At 40.5% G+C, this 13,734-nt stretch overlaps 1 long non-coding RNA gene across 2 annotated transcripts in view; it reads left to right on the top strand.

Annotated features, from left to right (window-relative positions):
- The first annotated feature begins 2,512 nt into the window (after positions 1–2,512).
- LOC130707697 (uncharacterized) overlaps positions 2,513–13,734 on the top strand; it is a 57,750-nt gene continuing 46,528 nt past the window's right edge. The window contains exons 1-2 of one of the 2 annotated variants that reach the window (XR_009007715.1): positions 2,513–2,633; positions 6,458–6,537. This is a non-coding gene — a long non-coding RNA (uncharacterized LOC130707697). Of the gene's footprint in view, positions 2,634–4,125; positions 4,926–6,457; positions 6,538–13,734 lie in introns of those variants that run through there. The other variant, XR_009007714.1, reaches the window with a different exon arrangement.

Here is a 13,734-nt window from a genome sequence, read left to right as displayed (position 1 = left end):
TGTTCTAAAAACTTACATACACTCACAGAATCTTCCCAGCAAGGCTTTGCTTACCAACATCCTCCTTTTACAATGGGGGATATAGATTAGGAAGAAGGTATTATACGTACAGGGAGGTTAAGTGACTTGCCCAAGGTTACCCAGCTAGTAACCTGCAGAGCCAGGATTTGAACCCAGACAAACGAGTCCTGAGGGACATGTCATCATCATGTACACCAAGAACCTGCCCAGTTTCCCAAATGGCTCCTTTTCCCTAGCCCCATTCTCTCGGAATTCTCCAGTAGTTGTTATTATCTGGAACAGTGTTTTTCTGATTGTCCTTAGCAGAGTGATGTTCAGTTTTTACTGTTTCAAAGAGTTCTCCAAGGATCTGATTTAAAATGCAGATTATCATTCTCCATGCCTGAAAGAAGAAGATCCAGAGGTTCTAAGTGGATCCCAGAAAACTGTCATTCTAATAAGCACTCTCAGTGACTGTCCTTCAGGTGACCTCTGTAACTTCTTTCCTTGGGCCCGTGGTCCCACTTCACTCAGGTCAACTCCTTGTTGTGCCTGGTGCATTCTTGGGCTTCTGCCTAAGATTTCCTTCAAGGAGAGGACTCCAGCTGTGACAAGCCAGAAAAACCACTTGTCTCACTGGTTATATACCTGGAGGTCACAGTGCTCTTTTGAGGACATTATGACAAATTATTTTTGATTAGTAAATTACCAACTTTAAGTACAGAAATTAAGTATAATGTATATATTTTATTGGTATTATCCTATTTGCATCCTGCCATATTGGGCTAATTATTAAAATCCATATAATACAATAATGTGTTAAAAGTGAGGAATTCATTCTAAAGAGAAAAATTGGTTAGAAAAACAAGATAAAAGTGGGATGCATTTCCATATAATATATGCTGTGCAATCCAATATGCTTGCTAGATCTGAACAAATTGGCCAGTGAACTTTGCAGCAGCTAAAGCAAAGAAGGAAAGTTATCAGTGTTATTCTTTGTAATAAGCCACTTTCCCAGGAGAACAACCATTCCTACGATCAAGACCCCAGAGAAATCACTGCCCACCGTCAAATAGCAGCGTGTGAGGTTCTGGGTGGCATCTTCTCGGTAAACCCAATTGTGAAGTTCATCTCCCATTTCTACACTTCCCTTTGTGTAGTTTGATGGAATTGCAGCAAAGCCAATTCAGTAGACGTAATCTAGCCACGGGCCAAAATGAGGGAGTCAGGCACTCTGTTCTCCAATGATCAAGGATACATTTGAAAGCAGCTAGAACTTAGGGTAAGTTGCCAAATTATGGCCTGTGAGTCAAATGTGAATTTTTTTCTTTTTGTATTTATAAGTAGTTGAAAAAAAAGATTTTATGACATGAAAATTTTATAAAATTCCAATTTCAGTATCAGTAATTAAAACTTTATTGGAACACATAATATTCATTTATTCATGTATTTTTTATGCCTGCTTTTGTGCTACAACAGCAGTTACACAGTTGGGGCAGAACATGTTGCTCACAAAGTCTGAAATATTTACTAGCTGGGCCTTCACTGGGAAAGCTTGCTCCTGCTTTAGATTATGCAGAAGGGGTTGGACTGCCTCTCCTTCAGTCTTGTTTTTCTTGCTCAGTTTTGCTCACTGCAGAGAGACAAGGAGTGAAAAGCTATAGTCCCTGGTGAGTAAGTAGAGGGTGTGTGTGCTCTTTTCCTCCTATTAAGGTAAGACAGGTACTTTTAAACAGTCAGTTGAACTGGGAGGAGAGACATCCCCCCTTCTCTGAAACTTGAAAAGCTGAATGGAGGCGTGTGACGTGTTCGTAAGACACAACCACAATCATGAGCACACATGTACATGGGAAAAGAAACAAGCTGTTGAATCAGCAGGGTCCACTGTTACTGAGTCTCCCTGACTATTTGCTATTTGTTCATCCACGTTGCCATCGGCCAACATACTCTAACAGCCATGTGGGGAGCTACCATCAAGGCTTTTAAAAAGATACATGTGAGGAAACCTACTTGACAATCATTAACTTCAACTTTTTCCTAGTAATTTTTTCTGTCTAACTTTATTGAATGCTACTTGTGGAATATTTTGGCCCAGCTTCTGGAGTGCTATTATTTTAAGGAAACAGTTTGAGAATGGCTAGTTTAAAACAGAAGTGGACTCTTAACTCCTTTATTGCAAGACTGGCGTCTGAAATTTTCCAGACAGAGAACCTCGAAGTGATGCCATTATCAACAAACGACTATATAATTGTATCACGATAATGATTCTTATACAGTCTGGGTGCCTGGATATGTATGTTCTTACAAGTTCAAACCATGAACATCACTGACAAGCCTGTTTGAGGTTCTTTAGAGTAAGCATATGCCAGTCCCCTGGGCATGAGTCAGTGTGGTAACAAAATTCTTAGGATGCCTTTTTTAAATATTGTAGATTAGAAAAGTTGGGTAGGGCATTTGCTCCCTAATCAGGTTTCAAGGGTGAGGAGAAGGCTGTCCTGGCTCCAGCTGTCAATCTGTGTCTAGAAATGTCACCAATGGTTTGTAGCCCGGAAGTGCTTGACTTGTGGACCCCTGGCGCTAATTGGATCCACTGATTTCTATAAAATCCCCACCTGCCATCGGCTCAGCAGCAGGTATGATACTGAAGCTCTAATGAACCCAGGGATAACTTTAAGGAGTCTGTCTGATTTCTTTTGATTTAATTGTTGGGCCAAAATTTTGGATTTTTAGGGAGGAAACTTCTTTGATTGTCTCTTCTAACCTTTCATTAGGATCCAAGCTGTTTCAGAAGGAGGTCAGGTTTTATCCTGGAAGACACCCCATTGTTGTGAAAGGTTCTTAGAACTTAAGGACTTGTTGATCAGGTGGAGCTTGGTTAGAACCTGCAAGGAAAATGAATCTGGAATTCTTGTTAACTAGGAACCTACTTGTTTCACAACAGCAGCAGAAAAATCCATGCCAGGAAGTGGGGAGCAGGTGACCTGGGGCTCTGAGTTGCTGCTGCCTGAGTTGTTTTGCTTTGGTAGTTATTTCCTTTGGTCCTTCCATATTAGAGCAGGATTCACTTGCAAACCTATTTTATCTCGCCCTGGGAGTTCCCTGTCTCTAAAAACAGAGACTGTCTTGTCATGGGGTACCGTCCTCTGGGAGAAACACGAATACATTTGGATGGGCTCCAGCCTCCCTGGCTGTTCTTTGATACCACAAATGAGGCTACCAGTGTCCTTTTCTTAGCAGGGTACTCGCAGTAGCTGTTTGTGATGAAGGGGACGTGGGCTGCTCTGACTACAGACTGTCACCACCTCCAGCTGGGCTGAAGCACTGTGGTCTTTGTCAGAATATTCTCCTTACGTCATCTACGTCAGAAAAATATGTGCTTGCATTCTTACGTTTAGCTAGATGGATAGAATGTAAAATGCCTCCCTTCCCCAAACATACCCCATCAGCCACCTGAAAATCCCACAAGGACCCAAATGTTCTTTAGAAATTTGTGTTTATGGTTGAGAAGCAGCTTGCTTTTATGGTGATGGAGAACTTGGATGCCAGCAGGGAAAACACGCTTGTATTGTGCTATACTGTTTGCCCAAACTAGCAATTTAATATGCTGTCTCCATCAAGCAAGGTCCAATCACTATCAACCAAATGATTGTTCTTGTTCGTGGAGCCCTCGGGCCCTTGCTGTGGCTCTCCTCCAGGCAAGGAAAGACTTGTTAAGTCATGCAGCCCGGTCATCGGATCCCAGTGGTGTGTCTTTCTGATGTCCGGACTTGCCTGGATTTGAATAATGCCAGCAAAGGGTCATCAGCATCTTCCCTTGGGAGATGATAATATATTCTCTTCTTGATTTGGGCATATTTTTTCATTTCGTGATTTTTTTCAATCATTCCTGAGAAGCTGGCTCTCTGCTTAGGGCTCCCTTTCTCTTCCTCTTCTGGTTGTTTTCTGAAATTTACCCGTCTAGGGGATGTGGGGTTTCTTAGACCTCTGCTTCGTAGTCATCTTTTTGCTAAACCCTGTCTGCTTTGGATTCCTTTGCTACACCAGCTCTCCTCCCCTTCACTGTGAGGTTGCTGCATGACTGTACATTCCCTTCATTTTGTTTCAGCCCCTTCACTCTGTGTGCTGTTGATGGGTTGGTGCGAGAGAACGGGAGCGTGGGAAGAGAGATGTGTGGGGACCAGGGGCACCCCTTGCTAAGGACCCGTTGAGCCAATTGTTGGCTCAGGGCTGATTTGGAGTCAGAGATGCCAAAGTGGAGAAAAGACTGGAGATGCTGGTTTTCCAAGATCTGAGATGGAAACTGTGAAACTGAACAACAGGCTCTTACAATTCCACCACCTGACATTTTTTTGGATCAAATTGCTGGCCGGGATGTTCAGCAATTGAACTAGTTTCCTTCCAGGCCACTGTCTCTTATCTTTGTTCTCTGTTCTCCCTATGACTGTACTTCCTTCCTGTAACCACAGTTGATGATATTAGGGGTGGAGGAGATCCTGGAGATCCTCCCGTGCAGCCCCCTTCAGTTAGATATGAAGATGTAAGCCTCACAGAGGCAATGACTTCTTCAAGGTCACACAGCAAGCTGGTGGAGGAGCCGGGACCAGCAGACCAGATCCTGAATCCCAGGCCAAAGCTGTCTTCTCTAATGGATCACTGGTTCAACCTGTGGAATTCAGAAAAGTTAACTTCTGCTGAAGCAGCTGCCTCCGAGGGTGCTCAGAAAGTAACGGTGTGCGTCCATTTGCCAGAGAGAAATGGCAAGGAAAAGAACTCACAGCACTGAGAGAAGAAATGTCAGATAAACCTTCAATTATTCTTCTGTAGGAAAACTGAAATGAACATAGCACGTGACACCAAATTAAGTGATTTGACTTGAAGCTACCGTCATTCACGTCTTCTGGGTTTTCTCCCCTTCAAAAAATAAGGTATTTTCTCTCTTTTTAAGCAATAAAGAGTGGTCTAGGCATTATTTAATCATCCAAACTTTCTTTACCTACAATTCTTGAACCAGGTGGTACATAATTGGATAATTATAATTTGGAATCTGGAATAAAGTCTTTTAAGTAGATCCTATGGTAGGCAGCAACATGTATGACTAATAATAAGGTGACATCCCCTGGTTGTAAATTCCTTTGCCTCTGATACTGTTGATAATTTGCCCTTGAGCTGTCCTGTGGTCTGTTACCCAGTCATCGTTTTTTTTTCCACTGGCATGTGCATGTGAGAATGGGCTGTTGAAAATGTGCTGTTCCCTATGTGGAGACGCCTCTCAACCATAAACGAGCTTTTCTAGGGTGTTAATTATATAATTTCCTGATTCCTAACCCTAAAATGTTACCCATTAATGGCAGCGTCTCAAAATAAAGGTGAGAAAAGATACTTATCTTCTATTTTGCTTCTGAATACTTGAAACTAAGAACCTAATCTATTTCTCATGTTATAAAATATAAGAAAGAAAGAAAAAATCAACTGAAAATTTCTCCAAAGATCTTTGTGGCTTAATACTCTAGCTTTGTTCCCTGTAATATAAAAATACTGTTTCTAAAGTGACTGAAAGTTGTCAATGTCTTCTGCCTAAGACATCAAAGAACTGTAAAGCAGATCGAATCAAGCATCCAGACAAGAGATGTTCTAGTTGTGAGGGCAGTGGTGGTGAAGAAATGTTGGGCTAACTTGGGGATTTCACCCGAGATGAGGAAGTTCTTTCTAGAGGCTTCGCAGGATTAGATGTCAGCAGGTATATGCGTCACTTTTGCCTTTCGTGTGTCTCAAGGCCTGAACAGCTATATGTGTCCTTGTGTACACTAGATATTTACACCCTTCCTTTGGAAGCCATCTTTGGTTGGACTCATATCCTTGTCACTGAGCGTAGCCTCTGTAAGTACTTGTAGGTGTGTGGACAGTGCCCATCATCCCCCTCCAGGGCACACACCTTGTACATCCTCCTCAATGTAGTGGTACAGGGTTTTATTAAACAAAGATGTATAGCATGATAAATCTGTGAACTGGGTATAGAAACTAAGAACCTTGGCAAGTGGTCTCAGTCTTTTAAATTATGATCTATTTATTTATTTATTTATTTGGCTGTGTTGGGTCTTCGTTTCTGTGCGAGGGCTTCCTCCAGCTGCGGCAAGTGGGGGCCACTCTTCATCGCGGTGCGCAGGCCTCTCACCATCGCGGCCCCTCCTGCTGCAGAGCACGGGCTCCAGACGCGCAGGCTCAGTAGTTGTGGCTCACGGGCCTAGTTGCTCCGCGGCATGTGGGATCTTCCCAGACCAGGGCTCAAACCCGTGTCCCCTGCATTGGCAGGCAGATTCTCAACCACTGCGCCACCAGGGAAGCCCCCGGTCTCAGTCTTTTAAAAGTCCGTCTCACCCAGGCTCTCTGTTCTTTGGGTGTTTTCCTTCCTATTTTGGGTCTTTCTATTTTTACCAAGCATGGTGTTTCTGGTTTGCAGGTACCCGCGCTGGGAAGACAGCAGCTCAGCCCTTGCGAGGCTCCGCTTGAAAAGACACCCAGATTCCCAGGCCTCACAAGGTACATCTTACACCGTCTCACTCTTGTCGTCCCTGAGCAACTCTGATAACACTCCCACTTCACCCCTCTTCACCTGAAGCACCAAGACACTACTTTCGTGCCTTGACCAATCCCATTTACTGAGAGCTAATCTGATTCCCAGCCTAGGTGACTCTGTGGACGGTGGTTTGAGGAGCGCTTCCTCCCTCACAGTGGGGGAAACACCCTCACCTGGGAACTGCCCTGATGAGAAGCCCAGAGACTCAGGCAAGGCTCCACCCATGGGGGCCTACCAGCCGTCTCATGCCGCTGGGCCAGGCACACCTATTGGAAAGATAGACTCAATGGAGTCCTTGAAATTAGCCTCCAGTGATTTTCTTTTTTCTTTTTCGTTTTTTCCAGTTTTGCTTATTTATCTTTTTAGGTTTTTTTTAAAATTTAATTTTTATTTTATATTAGAGTATAGTTGATTTGCAATGTTGTGTTGGTTTCAGGTGTACAGCAAAGTGATTCAGTTATACATATACATATATCCATTCTTTTCCAGATTTTTTTCCCATATAGTTTATTACATAAATTTCCCTGTGCTATACAGTAGGTCCTTGTTTATTATCTATTTTATGTATAGTAGTGTGTATATGTTAATTCCAAGCTCCTAATTTATCCCTCCCCCCACCCTTCCCCTTTGATAACCGTAAGTTTGTTTTTGAAGGCTGGGAGTCTGTTTTGTAAATAGGTTCATTTGTATCATTCTTTTCTTAGATTCCGCATGTAAGTGATATCATATGATGTTTGTCTTTGTCTGTCTGACTTGCTTCACTTAGTGTGATAAAGCCTCCAACGATTTTCATTCTCAGACTGAGAGGACAGACCCAAAACCTCCTCTTCCCCAAGGTATTAGGATCATATCCAAAATATGTGTACTCGGCACCACCCCATACGATCTGCTCCTCATCCTTCTGAATTTCCTTCTGGAAAGGTTCCATCAGAGAAGGATGTACCAGCACAGTTGTGCGCAAAGAATGCATCCAGGTGATGTCGCATGCGCTCTTGGGGGCTGAGGCAGGAACAGACACTGACACGTGGCATTTAACTCTCGGGAAAGATGACGATGAATATTTCCATGTCCGTTTCTGGAGATAGTTCTTCATTGCTTCTTGTTACCTGTAGAATAAACTATAAACTCCTTTCCGAGAGTCATATACGTCTCTTTATGACTTTCCTACTCCTAAAGCCTTGTTCTTTGACATTGCCCTCCCCCCATTCTATGTTACAGATGTATAGAACAATCAACATTTATTCATTCAACGAGTATCCACTGATGGCATACAATAAGGCAGGTCTGTGCTACAACTGGGGCAAAGCAGTGGACAAATGGGACCCATTGGTCCGTTCTCTCTAGAGCAGACACATCCCTTCTGGATACTATGTTACCTGCTCACCCTTCTCTGACAGACTCACACACGTCCTAGTGATTTCTCTTATGATGCACCTGCTCCCAGAGATTTCTCTGACCGTGAATCTTAGGTTTCCTTCCTTTGCGCTACTCCACCATGGAAGGCATACCTCTGCCATAGCAACGGTCACTCTTATTTTAGCCAATTGTTTACCCCTGTGACCTGCTTTCTCTACCCCTTCCTTCCGTTCAACACTCCACTCATGTTCAAGTTTCTTTGCAATTTTAAAGCAGGATCTATGTCTTATGCACATTTATTCCTTAGGGCCTTGTACAGCATCTGACATGTAAGTGATATCATATGATATATACTAAACATTCAATAAATATGTTGTAGAATCACTAAATGATTAACTGACTGAGGCTACTCTGATTTGGGGTTACCCAATGTACAGAGGCATAGATTGATATAACTGTAGGCATGAGAGAATTTTGTAAGACCATTTATAACCCTCCACATCACAGATGAGGCATTTCTTAGTTGAATCACAGGAAGCAATACAAATACCAAATACCCAGTGTTTGGAGCTGCAGAAAATCTGTGAACAGAAATAATAATAACTGAAGTCGGAGGACATACTTCTGTTCAGCAGTTAGTCTAAGTGCTGGTCAGTAAACAGGTAGGAGTTTGTGTAATGATAGGTTATGTTGAAGTCTGTTCTACTTTGTTGAGCTCAAGCTTCAGAGTCAAGGACCATAAGACACTTACTCAACTGCGAGCTCAATGATGAATCATGAGTTACCTCATCTGCCATCTTGCAGCCTTGTTCAATGAACGACTCCAAGGTGGGGGGAGAAGAATCATTCAAGGTTAGGGTAGAATGCCTGGGATGGATTTAAGTGGAGAGGGGAGGGATGGAAATGGTTTTTATTAGGTGAATGGAGGTGAGACTTGAGTCTGGTTTCCGGAGGAGCTATTCTGGTCAGAGCTGTGAGGCAGGAAGGAAAGGGAGGAGTTTGCTCCTCTAGAGGAAATTAATTTTTTTTAATCCTCTGATGTATCCTCTCTTTTCATTATCTCTTGCTTTTCCTTTTCTTTTCTCCTTGTGTTTCTCCCATAGAAATTGCTGTTTCTCTTTGGCCACAGTTCAGTTCTTTAAAATGCAGCCACCTGTGTGTGTTGAGGAGCATATGCTTTTCATCTTCTTGTAAGTTGCACTTAGAGTTGGTTAAGTTCTACCATAGTGGAATCTGCCCAAGAAAATGTCCAACAACTTGTGGAATGTGATTTGATAAAGGCAATTCTTTTATTTTTTAATTGAAGTATAGTTGATGTATAATATGATATAAATTACAGGTGTACAATACAGTGATTCACAATTTTTAAAGGTTATACTCCATTTATGGTTATTATAAAATACTGGCTGTATTCCCTGTGTCGTACAATATATCCTTGTAGCTTATTTTAAACCTAATAGTTTGTACCTGTTAATCCCCTAACCCTATATTGCCCCTCCCCTCTTCCCTCACCCCAGAGGTAACCACTAGTTTGTTCTCTATGTCTGTGAGTCTGTTTCTTTTTTGTTATATTCACTAGTTTCTTGTATTCTTTAGATTCTACATATAAGTGATATCATACAGTATTTGTCTTTCTTTGTCTGAATTATTTCACTTAGCATAATGCCCTCCAAGTCCATCCATGTTGCTGCAAATGGCAAAATTTTGTTCTTCTTTATGGCTGAGTAATATTCCATTGTATATATGTACCACATCTTCTTTATCCATTCATCTGTTGATGGACACTTAGGTTGCTTTCATGTCTTGGCCACTGTAAATAACGCTGCTATGAACACTGGGGTGCATGTATCTTTTTGAATAAGTGGTTTTTTTTTTTCAGATATATACCCAGGAGTGGAATTGCTGGGTCATTTGGTAGTTCTATTTTTAGTTTTTTGAGAAAGCTCCATATGGTTTTCTACAGTGGCTGCACCAGTTTACATTCCCAACAGCGTATGAGGATTCCCTTTTCTCTACATCCTTGCCAATGTTTTTTATTTGTGTTCTTTTTGATGATATCCATTCTGACAGGTGTGAGGTGATAACTCATACCTGTTTTGTTTTGCATTTCCCCGAGGATTAGCGATGTTGAGCATCTTTCATGAGTGATGAGGGCAATTCTTAAGCTAAGAATTGAGTTTTCTCACTGACAGTTCATGACCAGGCCAATTGGGTGTTTGAAGTATGTCCTCCACCTGGTGACTTGCTTCTCTAACTGGTGGCTAATGTCCTCATCAGGCCTTTTAGCCCATCAGCTTATAATTGTTAAAACTGGCCAAAAAAGGAAAATAAGATACCAGTTTTTTTTATGTCTAATTAAAACAAAAAACTCCCTTAATGCGTTAAGGTCTTGAACAAGGACCGTTAAAAGAAAATACCTTTCTGATATTCATAAATGTAAAACAGTGACTTTAGGTTTAGCTTTTATATCTTCAAGCAAAATTTACAAAGAAGTACTCACCATAGCCTAGACGTTCTTTCTCTGGGTTACAGAGCTTTGTAGGACTGCTCAGGGGGTGACTATACCCTTACTCTATTTTATCGTGTGCACTTGTTTATAGCCTATATTCTTCCACAAACTTACAGGTAATGCAAATGAGGTCCTTTTGATAGATAGATGTTTACTTTTCATTACCTAGAAATTTGACAAATAAAATATTTTTAGGCTAGTATTTTTATTCTGGTAAAGTGTTTTATCCCAGTAAACATGCTTTTTCATTCATGTACAATTTTAAATGGTTTCTTTTCTCATTTTCCTGATTCTCCTTCCTTTATTGGTCAGACCAACCTATTTATTAATAAAAGATTAATAAATGCCAGGCAACCCCTGGCTCTGAGCTTCCTAGAGGAAGAGGAGGGATGGCAAGGAACTGTTCAGGAAAGCTGTCATGATTTTTTTCTCAGCATGGGAAGCTAATGTGCCCAGCAAGGAAAGCACTGTAACTCCTTTGTTTCTATATTTCCAACTTTGTGTTAATAATCATCCATTTTATCAGAAACTTCTCATTTCTTTGAAATATGCAATTTTAACAGGATTTGGTACATTCTTAAGTATCTCTACTCCATCTCCTAGCAAGTATTTTTTCCTGCAGCCATGTCAAAATTTATAATAGAGTTTGATAAAATTTTAAATATTTGATGGATTTTTAATTTTTAATATTTGAATAGCTTATATATTCCATAGTAAAATATTCAAAGCATGAAAAGGATATATATGAAAAGTAAACCTTTCCCCATTCCCTGCCTTAAGTTTCCTATTTCCAGTTCTCTTTTCCAGAAACAACCAAGATTACTCATTTCTTATGTATCCTTTCAAACATACATTTATATATGCAGAGTATTTATACTTGCCCTTCCCCCTTTGGAAGAATAGGAGTATATTACACACTGTTCTGCATTTTGTGTTCCTCACATATCTGCATATCTCAGAAAATGTTCCAGATTGGTGTTTACAGAAGTACTGTCTCATTGTATTTATAGCTGTACTTTATTCCAGTGTATGGAAATACCATAAGTTATCCAACAAATTTCCTATTGATGAACATCTAAGCTGTTTCCAATATTTTGCTATTACCCTCCACTCTGCAGTGACTATCCTTGTACATGTATCTTTGTGCACACATGTGAAACTACTTGTAGGATAGACTATTAGATTCAAATTGCATGGTCGAAGGGAATAGAAGCACATTTCAATTTCGATAGGTGTTGCCAAATTGCCCTTCAAAGATGTTTCCCCAATTTATACTCACAATAACGTGGCTTGAGAATATGGGTTTCTCTTTAAACTGTGCACCATCTATAAAGAGAGGTAACCTGTTCAGTATTTGCCATTCCATCTTGCAATCAGCAACTAAATGAACCTACTAGACACTACATGTAATTAAGAGCCCATTACAGTTACTACTGAAATTAGTCAGTGTGATGCTCTGTATCACCTTCTGCAGCTGATTAAATGCATGGTTAACATCCGTGCCTCAACTTGCAATCCTGCAAGTGTTTAGTGGCTGCACCCAGAGCATTTGACAGCAGTGCTCATTGACGGGAGAGAGAATGTTCTGTGTGTTTTAGAAAAATAAAGGTCAATGTCTTCAGCCAGATGCTCTTTAGTTAGACAAGTATTTAAACTGTGATCTTATATCTCAAAATTCAGCAGAATATTAACCATGATGGGAAGTTCAGCAAGTGTTTGCTCTCCCCGCTGAAAAATGTCTGCACGTTTGACGATGGCTCGTAATAAGATCGTTCACAGTCAACCTGAAATGATTCTGTCTGCTTTTCACATCAATAAAAATAAAAATGGTTTCAACCTCTGATTTTAGAATTAGGAATGTTAGTTTTATTATTATTATTGGTGGAATAAATATTTTATTTTATTTTATTTTGAATTTTATTTAATTTATTTATTTATTATACAACAGTTTCTTACTAGTTATCTATTTTAGACATATTAGTGTATATATGTCAATCCCAATCTCCCAATTCATCCCACCACCACCCCGCCCCTGCTTTCCCCCCTTTGTGTCCATACGTTTGTTCTCTACATCTGTGTCTCTATTTCTGCCTTGCAAACTGGTTCATCTGTACAATTTTTCTAGATTCCACATATATGCGTTAATATACGATATTTGTTTTTCTCTTTCTGACTTACTTCACTCTGTATGACAGTCTCTAGGTCCATCCAAGTCTCTACAAATGACCCAGTTTCATTCCTTTTTATGGCTGAGTAATATTCCATTGTGTATATGTACCACATCTTCTTTATCCATTTGTCTGTTGATGGACATTTAGGTTGCTTCCGTGACCTGGCTGTTGTAAATAGTGCTGCAGTGAACATTGGGGTGCATGTGTCTTTTTGAATTATGGTTTTCTCTGGGTATATGCCCAGTAGTGGGATTGCTGGATCATATGGTAATTCTATTTTTAGTTTTTTTTTTTTTTTTTAATTTAAGGTTATAAAACAACTTGAATTTTATTTTATTTTATTTTATTTTATTTTTTTAAACATCTTTATTGAAGTATAATTGCCTTACAATGGTGTGTTAGCTTCTGCTTTATAACAAAGTGAATCAGTTATACATATACAATATGTTCCCATTTCTCTTCCCTCTTGCATCTCCCTCCCTCCCACCCTCCCCATCCCACCCCTCTAGGTGGACACAAAGCACCGAGCTGATCTCCCTGTGCTATGCGGCTGCTTCCCACTAGCTATCTATTTTACATTTGGAAGTGTATATATGTCCATGACACTCTCTTACCCTGTCACATCTCACCCCACCCTCTCCCCATATCCTCAAGTCCATTCTCTGGTAGGTCTGTGTCTTTATTCCCGTCTTGCCACTAGGTTCTTCATGGCCTTTTTTTTTTTTTTTTTTTCCCCTTAGATTCCGTATATATGTGTTAGCAAACTGTATTTGTTTTTCTCTTTCTGACTTACTTCACTCTGTATGACAGACTCTAACTCCATCCACCTCATTACAAATACCTCCATTTCATTTCTTTTTATGGCTGAGTAATATTCCATTGTATATATGTGTCACATCTTCTTTATCCATTCATCTGTCGATGGACATTTAGGTTGCTTCCATGTCCTGGCTATTGTAAATAGAGCTGCAATGAACATTTTGGTACATGACTCTTTTTGACCTATGGTTTTCTCAGGGTATATGCCCAGTAGTGGGATTGCTGGGTCGTATGGTAGTTCTATTTGTAGTTTTTTAAGGAACGTCCATACTGTTCTCCATAGTGGCTGTATCAATTTACATTCC

The sequence above is a fragment of the Balaenoptera acutorostrata genome, chromosome 3 (genome assembly GCF_949987535.1).
Source record: "Balaenoptera acutorostrata chromosome 3, mBalAcu1.1, whole genome shotgun sequence".
NCBI lineage: Eukaryota > Metazoa > Chordata > Mammalia > Artiodactyla > Balaenopteridae > Balaenoptera > Balaenoptera acutorostrata.
The sequence above is the reverse complement of the archived record's forward strand: the minus strand, read 5'-3'. Positions and strand labels throughout refer to the sequence as shown.